Source organism: Oncorhynchus masou, chromosome 3 (assembly GCF_036934945.1).
Source record: "Oncorhynchus masou masou isolate Uvic2021 chromosome 3, UVic_Omas_1.1, whole genome shotgun sequence".
Classification (NCBI taxonomy): domain Eukaryota; kingdom Metazoa; phylum Chordata; class Actinopteri; order Salmoniformes; family Salmonidae; genus Oncorhynchus; species Oncorhynchus masou.
In genome coordinates, this window is record NC_088214.1 from 10,842,186 (window position 1) to 10,854,092 (window position 11,907).

The 11,907-nt window shown below is 44.2% G+C and overlaps 1 pseudogene; it reads right to left on the minus strand.

The window, feature by feature from the left end:
* Window positions 1–2,632: 2,632 nt before the first annotated feature.
* Window positions 2,633–5,126, minus strand: LOC135509968 (complement C1q tumor necrosis factor-related protein 3-like; annotated as a pseudogene).
* Window positions 5,127–11,907: the final 6,781 nt, after the last annotated feature.

The following is an 11,907-nucleotide window of genomic DNA, read 5'->3' on the forward strand; positions in this document are numbered from 1 at the left end:
GGCTCTATTAATGTAGTAGTTAAGTGAACCCCGAACCCTCCCTCAGCCCCCATCCCAAATACAACCCCCGAACCCCTCCCTCAGCCTCTCCCCCATCCCAAATACAACCCCCGAACCCCTCCCTCAGCCCCCCCCCCATCCCAAATACAACCCCCGAACCCCCCCCAGCCCCCCCCCCATCCCAAACACACCCCTGAACCCTCCCCCCACCCCCCATCCCAAATACAACCCCGAACCCCTCCTCAGCCCCCCCAACCCAAATACAACCCCTGAACCCTCCCCCCACCCCCATCCCAAATACCCCCGAACCCTCCCCCCCCCCATCCCAAATACAACCCCGAACCCCTCCCTCAGCCCCCCCCCATCCCAAATACAACCCCTGAACCCTCCCCCACCCCCCATCCCAAATACAACCCCCGAACCCCTCCCTCAGCCTCTCCCCCATCCCAAATACAACCCCCAACCCCTCCCTCAGCCCCTCATCCCTAATACAACCCCCAACCCCTCCCTCAGCCCCCCATCCCTAATACAACCCCCAACCCCTCCCTCAGCTTGTCCCCCCATCCCCAAGTACCCCCCTGTTGCTTCCCAGATACCCCAGAGTTATTAAGCATCTAAACCATATGGACACAGAGAGATTATTACCCCCAACATAAACAACACATACGTTCATGCAGGAGGAGGCTGGGGGGAGGAGCTATAGGTGGAAGGGCTCATTGTAATGTCTGGAATGGAATTCATGGAACAGAGTCAAACACATCAAACGTGTAAAACCATGTTTGACTCACTCCACATATTCCAGACAGTACAATGAGCCTGTCCTCCTTCAGCTCCTCTTACACATACACACACACACTCTCGCACGCACGCACAGACAGACAGACAGACACACGGACACACACATTCACTTAAGATATGATCCATCTCTGGAAAACACACTCAAGAACACACACAAACACATTCATGCACACCCACTGAAGCGCATGTAAGGTTACATTCACTCACTATGCATAATGCTCTCTCTGTATTCCCACACACACACACACGCACGCAGACAGACAGACCCCCCCTCCCTAGCCTCAGGGACCCCTCCCTTTCCCCCTCAGTACCCTCTGTCAGGGTTGTGGGGTGAGGGCAGGAGGACAGTATTGAGATTCAGCGCCCATGTTGTCACCACTACACTAACCTGACTTCTACCATACAGCCTTAATGGACACGAGACACATTCTTCTCAGTGTTCTCGGTATGAAAAATATTCTGTATCTTGTAGAATAACCACAATGAATGTGCACTCACAACAAGACCAAGAGAATAGAATAGTCATGAATACATTTGTTAATGCAGAAAACTCCACTATTATTAAAGCCAACGAGACAAATCTACATTTAGAATGCACGGTGCCGATTCTTTGAGACATAAGTTACTGCCATGACGACCCTCTACCAGTGTGTTCCATCCACGCCGGCCCTCACAGGGGCTTGAGAGTGAACATATGGGGGGGCCTGCTCACTCAGCACAGCCCTGTCTCCCCATGACCTTTCAGAGGAATTAACAAATGAATACTTGAGATCTCCAATGTAGGATATTATGTGGTAGAGTGGAAGGGGGGGGGGGTTGTGTTTGGATCATCCTGTTACACAGTGACGAGATCTATTTACTACATGTTCTGTTGGATCACAGGAGGCTGCTGGGACGGAGCATATGGAATGGCATCAGACACCTGAAAACCATGCGTTTGATACCATTCCACAGACTCTGCTCCAGTCATTACCATACGCCCGTTCTCCCTAATTAAGGTGCCTCCAGCCTCCTGTGTATAGCCTATTGTAGTCATGTTTACTGTGTCGGATATCAACCTCTGAAGAGACAGACTTGATAAGATAACCTGTATTATTTTGTACATTGGTCTCTATTTATCTCGGGTGTGGTTTGTTTTGTCCAATCAGCTGTCATAAGGAAATAACCTTGACAAGTGCCTTCTTTATAAGTGTCATAAACAAGATACACGTTCACCAAAGCCCCGTTTATACCTTCCGCTAACATGCATCCTTCATCCTGAACTTGTCCCGATCTTGTCCGTTTACACTTATAAGATCTAATCAAAACCAGATCAGAGTCTTTTTAATCGTCTACACCTGTCTAAAAATGTGGGCAAAATCAGAATGTGGAGAGGATCAGGACAAAGAATGCATGTTAGCACCAGGTATAAACGTGGCTCAAGAAGCTAATACCTGAATAACATTGATTACTACGTGGAATGACAAACCAGGGGTATGTGAAAGCAATAAGACTGACACGTGATCATAACAGTAATAAACTTGATTTGCATAGCATTTCTCGTACAACACATTGTAGCCCAAAGTGTTTTACAGTTTGCATTGTGTAATAAAAAGTGTAGCTGACTAATTTCAGCACCACTCTGGATAAATATATACAGTTAAGGTTTTTTATTAAGAGACAAAAGGATTAAATCAGCAAGTTTCATATAAAATATATTACACAAGAATGAGCTTAATATGTACACCTGTATTAGCACTCTAAATATTCACAACGTTAATAGTGTTCATATATGATCACCACTGTAACGGCGTTCTTCGTTTGTCGAAAGAGAGTCGGACCGAAATGCAGCGTGTTGGTTACTCATGTTTTTTTTAATATAACAAATGACGATACATAAAATAACAAAAACAACAAACGGAACATGAAAAACCTATACAGCCTGTCCGGTGAAAACTAACACAGAGACAGGAACAATCACCCACGAAATACAAAGTGAAACCCAGGCTACCTAAATACGGTTCCCAATCAGAGACAACGAGAATCACCTGACTCTGATTGAGAACCGCCTCAGGCAGTCAAACCTATGAAACACACACCCCTAATCAGCTACAATCCCAATAACTAAAAAACCCCACTAAGAATTGCAACAAACAATAAACCAATGTCACACCCTGGCCTGACCAACTAATTAACTAAAACACAAAATACTAACACCAAGGCGTGACAACCACATTGATTAACAAATATGCCCTAAACATTGGTTTTAGAACTACCTTACTGAGAACAATTACATGACTGGAAATCAACCAATGAGCTTCCTTCTCCTCACAGACGGAAGAGCAAATGACCAATGAATGTGCTGTGGTTATTGCTATTGTCAAAGATCCATGTATTGGCCCAAAGTTGCATGTAAACATGCACTCCTACATTCAGCTGCAGCGAGATGCCATTGGTTGCGGTCTCATATCGGTTTCCAGAGACGTGGTTGTACACAGTAATCATCTGTTCTCCGTTGTTCATCAGTCGAAGCCCCGTGGGTCTGGAAGAGCTGTTGTGACCTGAGAAGCTGAAGTAGTAGACTCCCCTGACCGGTGCTGTGAAGATTCCTATAGGAAGGAGACAGGTCAATAAAAAAGGTTATGCTCTTATTTTACCAGGTAAGTTGACTGAGAACACATTCTCATTTACAGCAACAACCTGGGGTATAGATACTGGGGATGAATGAGCCAATTGGAAGCTGGGGATGATTAGGTGGCCGTAATGGTTTGAGAGCCAGATTGGGAATTTAACCAGGACACTGGGGTTAACACCCCAACTCTTATGATAAGAACCATGGGCTCTTTAGTCACCACGGAGAGTCAGGACACCCGTTTAACGTCTAATCCGAAAGACGGCACCCTACACAGGGCAATGTCCCGAATCACTGACTTGGTATCTTTTTTGGGGTACCAGAGGAGAGAGCATCTCCTACTGGTCCATGACCAGCCCTGATCAGCTTCAGAGGGAAGCCAGCAGTGGGATGCAGGTTGGTAGGCTGCTGACAATTCAAACAACCTATCTTATACATGTAACTGAAAACACTTTGGTCTGTACTGCTTCAGTCAGTTGAGTGCATAATGATAACCGTCTTCTTCTACTGTGAGGAATGATAAGGAACTATTAAGACTTCTTATTAAAATAGGAACTATTGATGAAGTGAAGAGCGTGTGAGAGTGAGACCATAGGCCTACCTGTTGATGGGTTGTAAAAGCACTTCCAATGTTTGTGTAGACATTCTTGTAGGTCAGAGTGATTCCAGTGTTGAAGGGGCCAATGTGGCCCACATTGCTGATGGAAGCTGCAAAAGCCACCTGTCTACCTGCAATATATCCATGACAACACTGGGTTAAAGTCCATGTTCTGGTGGGATCTATACATCAACTCCTCATCGCTTAGTTAGTTGTTACAGAATTATCTCACGTTAGTTGAAAAGCTTCCGTCGATTTATATAAGAAAAACTGCTATCATAATCAGCAAATGTGCTGCTAGTTTACAGTCATCTGAGTTTGAATAATCAGTCAGAAATATCATCTGTGTGGATCTCAATCTATTACCTTGAAGGGCTCTGTTCAGTTCCTCCACCTGACTCTCACTGGCTCTCAGTTTAGCTCCCACTGCTGTCAGCTCTGCTTTCTGCTCTGCCGTTGCAGCTCGCATCTTTCTCAGCACACAGTAGATGCTGGACTGGCAGGTTTGTTGGCTGTCCACCGTGGCTTCTGCCTCTACTGCCTGTTCCTCTGCAGGAATCTCTTTGGCTCTGCTCTCTCTTCCCTGGTAGCCTAGCTGCTGAGTGATGTCATTCACTCTGATCTCGTCAGAGTCCTTAAGCTGAGCCACTGACAGGTGACAGAAGACTAAGGCTAGCAGAAGCGCTGCTGTCTTCATTCTTAGACTGGAAGAAAAATGATGATAATGCTGGATTCTTGTTGTCTTGGTTGTTTGTCTCGACTGTGTTTCTCTTCTTGTGGTTTATTTTGCTCAGGTCTCCGTCCTCTCTATATACCCTGCCCGTCCTAACAACTGCCATAATGAAATAACTTGACAAGTGCCTGCTTCGAAATAGTGTCATGAACAATATACATGTTCACCAAGAAACTAATACCTGAATAGCAATGATTAACTTAAAGTTGGCACATGAAAACATCAATAATATAGTGGCAATAAGTCTCCTCCTCTTGTGGTTTGTTTTGATCAGGTCTCAGTCCTCTCTCTCTCTCTCTCTCTCTCTCTCTGTCTCTCTGTCTCTCTGTCTCTCTCTCTGTCTCGCTGTCTCTCTCTCTCTCTCTCTCTCTCTCTCTCTCTCTCTCTCTTCTCTCTCTCTCTCTCTCTCTCTCTCTCTCTCTCTCTCTCTCTCTCTCTCTCTCTCTCTCTCTCTCTCTCTCTCTCTCTCTCTCTCTGTCTCTCTCTCTCTCTCTCTCTCTCTCTCTCTCTCTCTGTCTCTCTCTCTCTCTCTCTCTCTCTCTCTCTGTCTCTCTCTCTCTCTCTCTCTCTCTCTCTCTCTCTCTCTCTCTCTCTCTCTCTCTCTCTCTCTCTCTGTCTCTCTCTCTCTCTCTCTCTCTCTCTCTCTCTCTCTCTCTCTCTCTCTCTCTGTCTCTCTCTCTCTCTCTCTCTCTCTCTCTCTCTCTCTCTCTCTCTCTCTCTCTCTCTCTCTCTCTCTCTCTCTCTCTCTCTCTCTCTCTCTCTCTCTCTCTCTCTCTCTCTCTCTCTCTCTCTCTCTCTCTCTCTCTCTCTCTCTCTCTCTCTCTCTCTCTCTCTCTCTCTCTCTCTCTCTCTCTCTCTCTCTCTCTCTCTCTCTCTCTCTCTCTCTCTCTCTCTTTCTCTTTCTCTGTCTCTCTCTCTCTCTCTCTCTCTCTCTGTCTCTCTCTCTGTCTCTCTCTCTCTGTCTCTCTGTCTCTCTGTCTCTCTCTTCTCTCTCTCTCTCGATATATATCCAACTCCCAAGGAAATAACCTTGAAAAATGCATGCTTTAAAATACGTAGTATAATGAACCCGTTTTACAGTAATAGGCTGACAAGATGCATGTTCAACAACAAGTGAATACAGTGAAGGTGACCAGAAGAAAAACAATGGATAAGTGATAAGTGATAAGTGATAACAAGGGATAAGTGATAAGGGATAACTGATAACAAGCACGTGGACATCCCAGATGATGTTAATAACCCTGACATGTGATGTTATTGACATTAGAAAGTCATATTTTTACGGGGTGCTATTACAGACATTTCATTTGCATTGACTCTCGAAACGTTAAATACATGACACAAAATCAACTACCTCCATCAAAACATACAACTTACCAAATGAAAAGTGATTTAAATCAGTTGTTACACAACGCACCAATAAATACTATCAACATACTCTAACATGGTTAACTCTCCTTTATATATCTGGCCCATTTGTTGATACTATGATTATAGAATTACCACAAAAGGCAAGTAAACATATTATCACAGCATGTGCTGGATTCTTTTGTCCTAAAATCATTTTACCAAAGATGACCAATGCAGAAAGATTGTCAATATCAATATCCAGAAACAACATCCAAAATATTCCATTTGAACTGAGAGCTGAACTATCCTCCTCTATGGGCCCCTCTACTTCTCCTCTGTTCTTGCACTTGGCCTCTTACTTGGTCCATTCTTGCAAACAGCAACTCAGAGGAGACCTCTTTTAAGCATGAATAAGGAATGATTGCTGATTGAACAATTGTGCAAAGAAGTGTTGCACACGTGCAGAAGAGGTCCACATCCGTGGAAGTTGTATCAGCTGTGACCAGATGTTTTCATTTTGTTTGTCAAAACTCAACTGAGTTTTGCTTCTTTTGTTAAGAGTTGTGTTTGCTGTTTTTCACAAATGTGCTAAGCATTTTATTTTATTTTTTATTTTATTTTTTTATTTCACCTTTATTTAACCAGGTAGGCTAGTTGAGAACAAGTTCTCATTTGCAACTGCGAACTGGCCAAGATAAAGCATAGCAGTGTGAACAGACAACACAGAGTTACACATGGAGTAAACAATTAACAAGTCAATAACACAGTATAAAAAAAGGGGAGTCTATATACAATGTGTGCAAAAGGCATGAGGAGGTAGGCGAATAATTACAATATTGCAGATTAACACTGGATTGATAAATGGTCATGTACAGGTAGAGATATTGGTGTGCAAAAGAGCAGAAAAGTAAATAAATAAAAACTGTGGGGATGAGGTAGGTGAAAATGGGTGGGCTATTTAGCAGTAGATCATGTACAGCTGCAGCGATCGGTTAGCTGCTCAGATAGCTGATGTTTGAAGTTGGTGAGGGAGATAAGTCTCCAACTTCAGCGATTTTTGCAATTCGTTCCAGTCACAGGCAGCAGATTACTGGAACGAAAGGCGGCCGAATGAGGTGTTGGCTTTAGGGATGATCAGTGAGATACACCTGCTGGAGCGCGTGCTACGGATGGGTGTTGCCATCGTGACCAGTGAACTGAGATAAGGCGGAGCTTTACCTAGCATGGACTTGTAGATGACCTGGAGCCAGTGGGTCTGGCGATGAATATGTAGCGAGGGCCAGCCGACTAGAGCATACAAGTCGCAGTGGTGGGTAGTATAAGGTGCTTTAGTGACAAAAGGATGGCACTGTGATAAACTGCATCCAGTTTGTTGAGAAGAGTGTTGGAAGCAATTTTGTAGATGACATCGCCGAAGTCGAGGATCAGTAGGATAGTCAGTTTTACTAGAGTAAGTTTGGCAGAGTGAGTGAAGGAGGCTTTGTTGCAGAATATAAAGCCGACTCTTGATTTGATTTTCGATTGGAGATGTTTGGAGATGTTTGATATGGGTCTGGAAGGAGAGTTTGCAGTCTAGCCAGACACCTAGGTACTTATAGGTGTCCACATATTCAAGGTCGGAACCATCCACTGTGGTGATGCTAGTCGGGCATTGTGTGTGAAAGCAATGAGACATGACTTACAGTTTAACAAAAAATAATTATGTTGTGCTCATGAGGTTAAGATGGTCAAGTGGAACCCATTTTCATTACAAGTGTCTTAGCAATTGTAATTACCAGGGGGAAAGTATTTAACGTGACTCGTCTCCCATATTTGTGTCCAATATTTGTATCTGTACTAATTCAATACTTATTCTGCATGTTGAGTTCAACAATGCCTGATTTACACTCCCGGGCCAAATCAAGCCAAACCGTGCCAAGCCGAGCCGAACTGGGCAGGCCTGCTTACGCATCCACCAGACTGGCACCATGCTGGAGAGGACAACGGGAAAAGAAAACACCAGAATAACCCAGTACAGTTAGGTCCTGTTGTGTGAATCAGGCACAAGGACCATCCATGCAAGTCTTCTGACATGGCCCAGACTGAGAGATTTAGTAGCAGGAAGTCACCATTTCCTACTTCCTCTCTGTGCTTTTACACAGGGTGTGGTTGGTGTAACCAGTGGAGGGCAAATGTGAATGTTTTCAATGATTCATTCTTTCACTTCTTCCTTGTATCATTGCTCAATAATGTACAAAAACCCATTTGTGCCACATGCACTGACCCTAATGAACAAAATGAAGGACGACATTAAGGGCATGGGGATGGACTCACTCATTCTGGAAATGTGCAATAGTGAAATGTAACTAACTGTGTAAAATAATGATGCAATCATGGATATTACAATGAGTGAGTAATACCATTATGTACAACACTCAGGGACCTCTGACATTAAGGGGATGTGTAATACCATTATGTACAACACTCAGGGACCTCTGACATTAAGGGGATGTGTAATACCATTATGTACAACACTCAGGGACCTCTGACATTAAGGGGATGTGTAATACCATTATGTACAACACTCAGGGACCTCTTGTAATACCATTATGTACAACACAGGGACCTCTGACATTAAGGGGATGTACCATTATGTACAACAAGGGACCTCTGACATTAAGGGGATGTGTAATACCATTATGTACAACACTCAGGGACCTCTGACATTAAGGGGATGTAACAATTATGACAACACTCAGGGACCTCTGACATTAAGGGGATGTGTAATACCATTATGTACAACACTCAGGGACCTCTGACATTAAGGGGATGTAAAGTAACATTATGTACAACACTCAGGGACCTCAGATGGGGATGTAATACCATTATGTACAACACTCAGGGACCTCTGACATTAAGGGGATGTGTAATACCATTATGTACAACACTCAGGGACCTCTGACATTAAGGGGATGTAAAGTAACATTATGTACAACACTCAGGGACCTCAGACATTAAGGGGATGTAAAGTAACATTATGTACAACACTCAGGGACCTCTGACATTAAGGGGATGTGTAATACCATTATGTACAACACTCAGGGACCTCTGACATTAAGGGGATGTGTAATACCATTATGTACAACACTCAGGGACCTCTGACATTAAGGGGATGTGTAATACCATTATGTACAACACTCAGGGACCTCTGACATTAAGGGGATGTGTAATACCATTATGTACAACACTCAGGGACCTCTGACATTAAGGGGATGTGTAATACCATTATGTACAACACTCAGGGACCTCTGACATTAAGGGGATGTAAAGTAACATTATGTACAACACTCAGGGACCTCAGACATTAAGGGGATGTGTAATACCATTATGTACAACACTCAGGGACCTCTGACATTAAGGGGATGTGTAATACCATTATGTACAACACTCAGGGACCTCTGACATTAAGGGGATGTGTAATACCATTATGTACAACACTCAGGGACCTCTGACATTAAGGGGATGTGTAATACCATTATGTACAACACTCAGGGACCTCTGACATTAAGGGGATGTGTAATACCATTATGTACAACACTCAGGGACCTCTGACATTAAGGGGATGTGTAATACCATTATGTACAACACTCAGGGACCTCTGACATTAAGGGGATGTAAAGTAACATTATGTACAACACTCAGGGACCTCAGACATTAAGGGGATGTGTAATTGTGTAATATTGAGTATTTGGGGGGGTAAGAGTCCTGAAACTGTCCTTCTAGCTTTGTTTTTTGATGTTTGACCCATGTCTCTCACCATGTCACGCTGCATCTTCTTGTACCTAAAGCAAATACCTGTAAAAATCAGACAATAAGAAATTTCTAATCTATCTAATGTGACATGGCAAGATTGGATCCGGTATTTGAAGCCTTTTGCAGAAATGAGAATTGCACTGGTTTGCTGGACCATCTGCCATAAAAAAAGGGGACAGCTTGATGAAAACGCTTTACATGAGGGTTAAAATCCTGTTCCCTAGTGATGATCCTGAACTTTACGTATAGCTTTAGTAAAGCAGACATGGTCCAGCCTCAGACCCTGATTAGCTCTGACCCTATTTCAATGTTTCTTTAAATGCATTTAAACCTCTTTAGTTCCTAATGTTTCTTACAGACAGGATGGAGAGAGAGAGGCAGAAAGATAGTACGAGGGAGAGACAGAGGGAAGGGGAGAGAGAGACAAAGAGAGAGAGAGATAGGGAGTCAAAGAGATGAGAGAGAGACAGAAACAGAGAGAGACAGAGAGGGAAACAGAGAGAGAGAGAGAGAGAGAGAGAGAGAGAGAGAGAGAGAGAGAGAGTGAGAGAGAGAGGAAGTGGGAAGGTGGAGACAGAGGGAAGGAGAGAGAGAAAGAGAGCGAGAGAGAGAGAGATAGGGAGTCAAAGAGACGAGGGAGAGAGACAGAAACAGAGAGAGAGACAGAGAGGGAAACAAAGACAGAGAGAGTGAGAGACAGAGAGACAGAGAAAGAAAGAAAGAGATGGAGAGCGAAGGAGAGAGAGACAGAGAGACAGAGAGATACACAGAGAGAGCAAAAGAGAGAGATGGAGAGAGAGAGAATAGTGGAAGTTAATAGTGTGATTTCTGCCTTCCTCTGGGTGCCTGCAGCAGTATGATTGTGTGGAGGAGTGGGTGAGTCACTCTGGTCCCAGTGTGTGCAGTGCTGCGCAGGTCGCACATCCAGAGCCTGAAATAGACTAGAGCGCTCTGTGTCTATACTTCTAACTCTAGTCTGTGCTGAGTGGGAGGACTCGCTAAACACGCAGACACAGAACATCGCTCTGCTCCCACACACAAAAGACCTCTCTGATGAGGATAGGCTACCCGTCCTGTTGGGGGAGGACGCAGAGAGCTGTGAGTTGGCAGCGCACTACATTGCTGCCTGCCATAAGATGAGGGACAGTGTCTGACAGACCGATCAACCTGGAAGAAAAAGAAACGCACACCTATTAAGGCGAGGTGCTGGCGAGCGGAGTAGAAAACTAGAAAATAAAGGAGAGCCACACACTCTAGGAGCTCAGATGCAAAAATGTAATGTCCAACGTTCGACAGACAAGCTGTCTTTATCAGGGTATAATGACAAACAATGCAGGATGACTCGTTTATATAGTGTCAAAAGATACACAGGTGTCTGTAATCATGGCATACGATCATAAATTCCTTTTAGACTGCACAAGCTTACAAACAATTACAATAGCAAAGTCACAATAATCACAAGAATGGCTTCAGATCAAAGTCTACGTTGAGACCGAAGGGAACAAGGGTCTTTAAGTTAAAGATCCAGGCAGCTTCTCGTTTTAACAATAAATTATCAAGGTCACCCCCTCTCCTAGGGAGGGTGACATGTTCGATGCCAATATAACGTAGAGCCAAAATCGAGTGGTTTGCTTCCAAAAAGTTGGCCGCAACTGGGTAAGTCGAGTTTTTGCACCAAATGGTGCTACGATGCTCCGAGATACGTACTTTTAATATGCGCTTTGTTTTACCCACATCATTACCACAAGGACAAGTTACAAGATAAATAACTGTCTTAGTGGAGCACGTAATAACACCTTGGACTGGTATCTGTTTCCCTGTTTGAGGGTGTTTGAAGGATCTACATTAATAAGTGCCATTGCATTGAGCACAGCCATTACACTTGCAGTTTCCATCCAGTAGGGGTGCAAAGCCTACCCTTGGGTGGCAGGGTAGCCTAGTGGTTAGAGCGTTGGACTAGTAACCGCAAGGTTGCAAGTTCAAACCCCCGAGCTGACAAGGTACAAATCTGTCATTCTGCCCCTG